Consider the following 10235-nt stretch of genomic DNA (forward strand, 5'->3'; position numbering starts at 1 on the left):
TAATTAGCTCCGCCTCCTGCGAACGTTTTGATACCCCTTAGCAACCGTGGATCGAAATTTTACATTTTTTTCGATAATTATTGATCTTCAGACTCCTGTGAATATTTCTGCACTGGTTTGGTTCCGATCGGGCGAAAAACCAGGGACTAGTTCGCAAAAGTAGGTTTTGGACATAATCCAAAATGGCGGGAAAATTTGCATACCGGAAATGAAATCCTTGAGGCCTTTTTTGTTCGGCTTGACCCAAGGATTCCAAAGATATAAGACACTTGAGTCTGTGACAAAGGGTTGATGAGATTTAAGCAAAAATATGCCATTTTTTTGTTTTTTGCACTGTAGCGCCACCTATTGGCCAATCTAGCTCATATTCTCTGAACCTCTCCTCGATTTTTGTACTACCTTCTGGCCAAGTTTCAAGTCTCTAGCACTTACGGTTTAGGCTGCACGATGCGTTTTACGGCAGAATAATAATAATAATTAAAGCTGCAAGCAGCATTTATCGGGGTTCAAGCTATTAAGGCCTTTAAGGGTTTTTAAGCACAAAAGCATCAAAAGTTATCAGGTTTTATTTAGCAAGCATGTAACCACTGACATAATAGATGGAAAAGTCAATTTACAGCCAATACAGGCATTTTACCATAGGAAATACATGGTTTTAAAGCTTTTTAACAGTTATAGCGCCACCTATCATCCGATGTCCATAACATTGTTCATGCTTGTTAATGATGTTATTGTACATATGCTCACCAATTTTTGTGAAGTTCTGAGTTTTCATTTAGGATTTATAGGCTTTTTAGTGTATTTTGCCACGCCCATTTTCTAAATTACCCTGTTACAGCCACCCAAATGTAAAAGTTCAACTTTTTTTTGATAATTATTGATCTAGAGAGTCCAGAGAATTGTCCTAGACTGGTTTGGTTCTGATCGGGCGAAAAACCTAGGACTAGTTCGCAAAAGTAGGTTTTTAACATATTCATGAATATTTAATGAACTGTTTGATTGACAGCAATAGTTCTTGAGGCAAAGTTGTTCAAGATGAGGAGGTCTATCAAATGATATGCATTTTGTGACAATAAGTGTAACACCACGTGATTACAGAGCCATAAAACTCGTTAGCGCCAACTAGTGGCCGATTTCTTTCAAAATTCTTACAGACCTCTAGGGCCATGAGTCGAATATGCCCATCGAGTTTCGTTCCGATTGGCCTCCGTTAACCTTGTCTAATAGGTGCTTAAACTTCATTGGCCGATGGCGGCCATGTTTTTCAAGATACGCCAATGTCCTCATACACATACATGGCACCTTGGACCAAGACACTGCATACCAATTTTCAAGTCAATCGGACTAACGGTCAGGTGGTTATAGCCTGTTTTATGTTTTTGTTATGTTATAGCGCCACCATGTGGCCAATCGCCGCGATTTTTTTACTGTGACCTCAGATTGACCTCTTACACATGTGTACCGAGTTTGGTGAAGATACCTCATTTACTTCTGGAGTTATAGCCATTTTAGTAAAATAGGCTCCGCCTTCTTCGAACGTTTTGGCGCCCCTTAGTGACCGTGAATCGAAATTTCAACTTTTTTTCAATAATTATTGATATTCAGACTCCAGACAACATTTCTGCACTGGTTTGGTTCCGATCGGGCGAAAAACCTAGGACTAGTTCGCAAAAGTAGGTTTTGGACAAAATCCAAAATGGCGGAAAAATTTGCATACCGGAAATGAAATCCTTGAGGCCAATTTTGTTCGGCTTGACCCAAGGATTCCAATGATATAAGACACTTGAGTCTGTGACAAACGGTTAATGAGATTTAAGCAAAAATGTGCAATTTTTTTGTTTTTTGCGCTGTAGCGCCACCTATTGGCCAATCTGGGTCATATTCTCTGAACCTCTCCTCGATTTTTGTACTACCTTCTGGCCAAGTTTCAAGTCTCTAGCACTTACGGTTTGGGCTGCACGATGCGTTTTAGCGGAGAAGAAAAATAATAATAATTAAAGCTGCAAGCAGCATTTATCGGGGTTCAAGCAGTTAAGGCCTTTAAGCACAAAAGCATCAAAAGTGATTAAGTTTTATTTAGCAAGCATGTAACTACTGACATAATAGATGGAAAAGACCATTTACAGGAAATACCATAGGAAATATATGGTTTTAAAGCTTTTTAGCAGTTATAGCGCCACCTATGGTCCGATCTCCATAAAAATTGGCATGCTTGTTAATGATGTTATGTCACATATGCTCACCAATTTTTGTGAAGTTCTGAGTTTTCATTTAGGATTTATAGGCTTTTTAGTGTTTTTTTTGCCACGCCCCTTTTCTAAATGACCCTATTACAGCCATCTACATGCAAAAGTTCAACTTTTTTTTGATAATTATTGATCTAGAGTGTCCAGAGAATTGTCCTAGACTGGTCTGGTTTCGATCGGGCGAAAAACCTAGGACTAGTTTGCAAAAGTAGGTTTTTAACATAATTACGAATATTTAATAAACGGTTTAATTGACAGCATTAGTTCTTGAGGCAAAGTTGTTCAGCATGAGCAGATCTATCAGATGATATGCATTTTGTGACGATAAGTGTAACACCACGTGATTACAGAGCCATAAAACTCGTTAGCGCCAACTAGTGGCCGATTTCTTTCAAAACTCTTACAGACCTCTAGGGCCATGAGTCGAACATGCCCATCGAGTTTCGTTCCGATCGGCCTCCGTTAACCTTGTCTAATAGGTGCTCAAATTTCATTGGTCGATGGCGGCCATGTTTTTCGAGATACGCCAATGTCCTCATAGACATACATGGCACCTTGGACCAAGACACTGCATACCAATTTTCAAGTCAATCGGACTAACGGTCACGTGGTCATAGCCGTTTTCATGTTTTTTTCATGTTATAGCGCCACCTAGTGATCAATCGTCGCGATTTTTTTACTGTGACCCCAGATTGAACTCATACACATGTGCACCAAGTTTGGTGAAGATATCTAATTTCATTCTCGAGTTATAGCCATTTTAGTAAAATAGGCTCCTCCCACAACATTAATTTATCACCCCCTGGCGATCAGGAATCGAAATTTCGACTTTTTTTCGATAATTATTGATATTCAGACTCCAGAGAACATTTCTGCACTGTTTTGGATCCAATTGGACAAAAAACCTAGGACTAGTTCGCAAAAGTAGGTTTTTAACTAAATTCAAAATGGCGGACAATTTGCATAGAGTAAATGAAATCGGAGATAAACGTTTTGACCTTCAGGTTTCCAGCTTTCCAGTGATATAAGACACTTGAGTCTACGTCATACAGTCTAGGAGTTATGAGCAGTTTCGCGCTTTTGGTTGCTATAGCGCCACCTATGGGCCAATTGGGGTCATATTCTCTGAACCTCTCCTCGATTTTTGTACTACCATCTGGCAAAGTTTCAAAGCTCCAGCTCTTACGGTTTGGGCTGCACGATGAGTTTTACGGCAGAAGAAAAATAATAATAATAATAATAATAATAATAATAATAAAAATCAGTACAATTACAATAGGGTTTCAGCACTTCGTGCTTGAACCCCTAATAAAAATCCTTACAATTACAATAGGGTTTCAGCATTTCATGCTTGAACCCCTAATAATTAAAGCTGCAAGCAGCATTTATCGGGGTTCAAGCAATTAAGGCCTTTAAGGCCTTTAAGCATAAAAGCATCAAAAGTTATTAAGATTTATTTAGCAAGCATGTAACTACTGACATAATAGATGAAAAAGACCATTTACCATAGGAAATATATGGTTTTAAAGCTTTTTAACAGTTATAGTGCCACCTTTGGTCCAATCTCCATAAAATTTTGCATGCTTGTTAAGGATGGTATGTCACATATGCTCACCAATTTTTGTGAAGTTCTGAGTTTTTGTTTAGGATTTATAGGCTTTTGATTGTATTTTGCCACGCCCATTTTATAAATGACCCTATTACAGCAATCCAAATGCAAAAGTTCAACTTTTTTTTGATAATTATTGATCTAGAGAGTCCAGAGAATTGTCCTAGACTGGTCTGGTTCCGATCGGGCGAAAAACCTAGGACTAGTTCGCAAAAGTAGGTTTTTAACATATTCATGAATATTTAATGAACTGTTTGATTGACAGCAATGGTTCTAGAGGCAAAGTTGTTCAGCATGAGCAGATCTATCATATGATATGCATTTTGTGACGATAAGTGTAACACCACGTGATTACAGAGCCATAAAACTCGTTAGCGCCAACTAGTGGCCGATTTCTTTCAAAGTTCTTACAGACCTCTAGGGGCTTGAGCCGAACATGCCCACTGAGTTTCATTCTGATCGGCCTCCGTTAACCTTGTCTAATAGGTGCTCAAACTTCATTGGCCGATAGCGGCCATGTTTTTTGAGATACACCAATGTCCTCATAGACATACATGGCACCTTGGACCAAGACACTGCATACCAATTTTCAAGTCAATCGGACTAACGGTCAGGTGGTTATAGCCTGTTTTATGTTTTTTTCATATTATAGCGCCACCATGAGGCCAATCACCGCGATTTTTTTACTGTGACCTCAACTTGAGCTCTTACATATGTGTACCGAGTTTGGTGAAAATATCTCATTTCGTTCACGAGTTATAGCCATTTTTGTATAATTAGCTCCGCCTCCTGCAAACGTTTTGATACTCCTTAGCAACCGTGGATCGAAATTTTACATTTTTTTCGATAATTATTGATCTTCAGACTCCTGTGAATATTTCTGCACTGGTTTGGTTCCGATCGGGCGAAAAACCAGGGACTAGTTCGCAAAAGTAGGTTTTGGACAAAATCCAAAATGGCGGGAAAATTTGCATACCGGAAATGAAATCCTTGAGGCCTTTTTTGTTCGGCTTGACCCAAGGATTCCAAAGATATAAGACACTTGAGTCTGTGACAAAGGGTTGATGAGATTTAAGCAAAAATATGCCATTTTTTTGTTTTTTGCACTGTAGCGCCACCTATTGGCCAATCTAGCTCATATTCTCTGAACCTCTCCTCGATTTTTGTACTACCTTCTGGCCAAGTTTCAAGTCTCTAGCACTTACGGTTTAGGCTGCACGATGCGTTTTACGGCAGAATAATAATAATAATTAAAGCTGCAAGCAGCATTTATCGGGGTTCAAGCAGTTAAGGCCTTTAAGGCATTTAAGCACAAAAGCATCAAAAGTTATTAAGATTTATTTAGCAAGCATGTAACCACTGACATAATAGATGGAAAAGACCATTTACAGCCAATACAGGCAATTTGCCATGGGATATATATGGTTTTAAAGCTTTTTAACAGTTATAGCGCCACCTATGGTCCGATCTCCATAAAATTGTTTACTGTGACCTCAAATTGAACCCATACACATGTGTACTGAGTTTGGTGAAGATATCTCATTTACTTCTTGAGTTATAGCCATTTGAGTAAAATAGGCTCCTCCCACAACGATTTGCCACATTCTAGAATTATTTAATATGATTCTAGCATGATTTACTATCATATACCATGTTCCAGAATGATTTATTAGGATTCTAGCATGATTTACCTTGATACACCTCATTTCAGTATTATTTACTATGATTTACAATGTTTCTAGCATGATTAACCACATTACTAGCAATTATGTGAAGTGTCAGTGCAAATGAGGTGATGAACACTGACAAAATATTATTGTGTTATAATAGTTAGTTATATACGTGATTTTTAGTGTGTGTCCAAGTATGAATGCAAAAGCACATGTAAAATATTTCATTATTAAGTAGAATGGCCAGCAGAGGGCACTAGAAGACCACTTATTGGCTCACTTTCACTTTAAACCAGTTTTCTGCACTAAAGCAAACCAGTTTTTCCATGTTAACTCAATGCATGCTTACACACACACACACACACACACACACTCATACACACACAGCATAGTTAACCATGATTTACCATGATATACCACGTTCTAGTATTATTTACCAGGAGATAAACGACAATCTAGTATTATTTACTTTGATTTACCATGTTTGTAGCCTGATTTATCACATTACTAGCAATTATTTGAAGTGTCAGTGCAAATAAAGTGATTAACACTGACAAAATATGATTGTGTTATAATAGTTATTGCTATATAAGTGATTTTTTTAGTGTGTATTCAAGTATGAATGCAAGCACATGTTGAAATATTTCATTAATAAGTAGAATGGCCAGCAGAGGGCAGTAGAAGACCACTTATTGGCTCACTTTCACTTTAAACCAGTTTTCTGCACTAAAGCAAACCAGTTTATCCATGTTAACTCAATGCATGCTTACACACACACACACACACACACACACACACACACACACACAGCATAGTTAACCATGATTTACCATGATTTACCACATTACTAGCAATTATTTGAAGTGTCAGTGCAAATAAATTGATTAACACTGACAAAATATGATTGTGTTATAATAGTTATTGCTATATAAGTGATTTTTAGTGTGTATTCAAGTATAAATGCAAGCACATGTGGAAAAATGTAATTAATAAGTAGAATGGCCAGCAGAGGGCAGTAGAAGACCACTTATTGGCTCACTTTCACTTTAAACCTCATGATTTTGACCAGTTTTCTGCACTAAAGCAAACCAGTGTTTCCATGTTAACTCAATAATGCATACTTGCTACATATGCTACACACAATAATGCTACACACACACACACACACACACACACACACACACACACACACACACAAATGTTTCAGTGATATTGGTGTCACATTCACCTTCATCACATTCACCTTCTGTCTTCATCACATTCACCATCTGTCGTCATCACCTGCACCTGCTCCTCATCACCCTCCTCATCACCACCTGCTCCTCATCATCATAACCGTCACCTGTTGTCCTTGTCTTGATCTGTGTATTTAAGTTCCCCTCTCATCCATTATCATTGTCGGTTATTGTTTGTGCACTAGCACTCTGTTATGTTTGTTTTCATGTTGGAAAATAAAACCTTTGTTATATTTGTACCACACACACACACACACACACACACACACACACACACACACACACACACACACACACACACACCATCATTTATCATGATTTACCATGGCTGATACCAATACCAATATGAGAAAATGACTATTTTAAACAGCAGGGGGCAGTAAAATACATTGTATTGCACTAGTTTTGAACATTATGATATGAAAATTATATGATCAGAGATGGAAAAGACCATTTACAGCCAATACAGGCAGTTTACCATAGGAAATATATGATTTTAAAGCTTTTTAACAGTTATAGCGCCACCTATCGTCCGATCTCCATAGAATTTTTAGTGCTTGTTAATGATGTTATGTCACATATGCTGACCAATTTTTGTGAAGTTCTGAGTTTTTATTTAGGATTTATAGGCTTTTTAATGTATTTTGACACGCCCATTTTATAAATTACCCTATTACAGCCATCCAAATGCAAAAGTTCAACTTTTTTTTGATAATTATTGATCTAGAGAGTCCAGAGAATTGTCCTAGACTCGTTTGGTTCCGATCGGGCAAAAAACCAGGGACTAGTTCGCAAAAGTAGGTTTTTAACATATTCGTGAATAATTAATAAACTGTTTGATTGACAGCAATGGTTCTAGAGGCAAAGTTGTTCAGCATAAGCAGATCTATCAAATGATATGCATTTTGTGATGATAAGTGTAACACCACGTGATTACAGAGCCATAAAATTCATTAGCGCCAACTAGTGGCCGATTTCTTTCAAAATTCTTACAGACCTCTAGGGCCATGAGCCGAACATGCCCATTGAGTTTCGTTCCGATCGGCCTCCGTTAACCTTGTCTAATAGGTGCTCAAACTTCATTGGCCGATGGCGGCCATGTTTTTTGAGATACGCCAATGTCCTCATACACATACATGGCACCTTGGACCAAGACACTGCATACCAATTTTCAAGTCAATCGGACTAACGGTCAGGTGGTTATAGCCTGTTTTATGTTTTTTTCATGTTATAGCGCCACCATGAGGCCAATCACCGCGATTTTTTTACTGTGACCTCAACTTGAGCTCTTACATATGTGTACCGAGTTTGGTGAAAATATCTCATTTCGTTCACGAGTTATAGCCATTTTCGTATAATTAGCTCCGCCTCCTGCGAACGTTTTGATACCCCTTAGCAACCGTGGATCGAAATTTTAAATTTTTTTCGATAATTATTGATCTTCAGACTCCTGTGAATATTTCTGCACTGGTTTGGTTCCGATCGGGCAAAAAACCAGGGACTAGTTCGCAAAAGTAGGTTTTGGACATAATCCAAAATGGCGGGAAAATTTGCATACCGGAAATGAAATCCTTGAGGCCTTTTTTGTTCGGCTTGACCCAAGGATTCCAAAGATATAAGACACTTGAGTCTGTGACAAAGGGTTGATGAGATTTAAGCAAAAATATGCCATTTTTTTGTTTTTTGCACTGTAGCGCCACCTATTGGCCAATCTAGCTCATATTCTCTGAACCTCTCCTCGATTTTTGTACTACCTTCTGGCCAAGTTTCAAGTCTCTAGCACTTACGGTTTAGGCTGCACGATGCGTTTTACGGCAGAATAATAATAATAATAATTAAAGCTGCAAGCAGCATTTATCGGGGTTCAAGCAATTAAGGCCTTTAAGGCCTTTAAGCATAAAAGCATCAAAAGTTATTAAGATTTATTTAGCAAGCATGTAACTACTGACATAATAGATGAAAAAGACCATTTACCATAGGAAATATATGGTTTTAAAGCTTTTTAACAGTTATAGTGCCACCTTTGGTCCAATCTCCATAAAATTTTGCATGCTTGTTAAGGATGGTATGTCACATATGCTCACCAATTTTTGTGAAGTTCTGAGTTTTTGTTTAGGATTTATAGGCTTTTGATTGTATTTTGCCACGCCCATTTTATAAATGACCCTATTACAGCAATCCAAATGCAAAAGTTCAACTTTTTTTTGATAATTATTGATCTAGAGAGTCCAGAGAATTGTCCTAGACTGGTCTGGTTCCGATCGGGCGAAAAACCTAGGACTAGTTCGCAAAAGTAGGTTTTTAACATATTCATGAATATTTAATGAACTGTTTGATTGACAGCAATGGTTCTAGAGGCAAAGTTGTTCAGCATGAGCAGATCTATCATATGATATGCATTTTGTGACGATAAGTGTAACACCACGTGATTACAGAGCCATAAAACTCGTTAGCGCCAACTAGTGGCCGATTTCTTTCAAAGTTCTTACAGACCTCTAGGGGCTTGAGCCGAACATGCCCACTGAGTTTCATTCTGATCGGCCTCCGTTAACCTTGTCTAATAGGTGCTCAAACTTCATTGGCCGATAGCGGCCATGTTTTTTGAGATACACCAATGTCCTCATAGACATACATGGCACCTTGGACCAAGACACTGCATACCAATTTTCAAGTCAATCGGACTAACGGTCAGGTGGTTATAGCCTGTTTTATGTTTTTTTCATATTATAGCGCCACCATGAGGCCAATCACCGCGATTTTTTTACTGTGACCTCAACTTGAGCTCTTACATATGTGTACCGAGTTTGGTGAAAATATCTCATTTCGTTCACGAGTTATAGCCATTTTTGTATAATTAGCTCCGCCTCCTGCAAACGTTTTGATACTCCTTAGCAACCGTGGATCGAAATTTTACATTTTTTTCGATAATTATTGATCTTCAGACTCCTGTGAATATTTCTGCACTGGTTTGGTTCCGATCGGGCGAAAAACCAGGGACTAGTTCGCAAAAGTAGGTTTTGGACAAAATCCAAAATGGCGGGAAAATTTGCATACCGGAAATGAAATCCTTGAGGCCTTTTTTGTTCGGCTTGACCCAAGGATTCCAAAGATATAAGACACTTGAGTCTGTGACAAAGGGTTGATGAGATTTAAGCAAAAATATGCCATTTTTTTGTTTTTTGCACTGTAGCGCCACCTATTGGCCAATCTAGCTCATATTCTCTGAACCTCTCCTCGATTTTTGTACTACCTTCTGGCCAAGTTTCAAGTCTCTAGCACTTACGGTTTAGGCTGCACGATGCGTTTTACGGCAGAATAATAATAATAATAATAAAAATCAGCACAATTACAATAGGGTTTCAGCATTTCATGCTTGAACCCCTAATAAAAATCAGCACAATTACAATAGGGTTTCAGCATTTCATGCTTGAACCCCTAAAAATCAGTACAATTACAATAGGGTTTCAGCACTTCG

The sequence above is a fragment of the Rutilus rutilus genome (genome assembly GCF_951802725.1).
Source record: "Rutilus rutilus genome assembly, chromosome: 13".
Lineage (NCBI taxonomy): Eukaryota > Metazoa > Chordata > Actinopteri > Cypriniformes > Leuciscidae > Rutilus > Rutilus rutilus.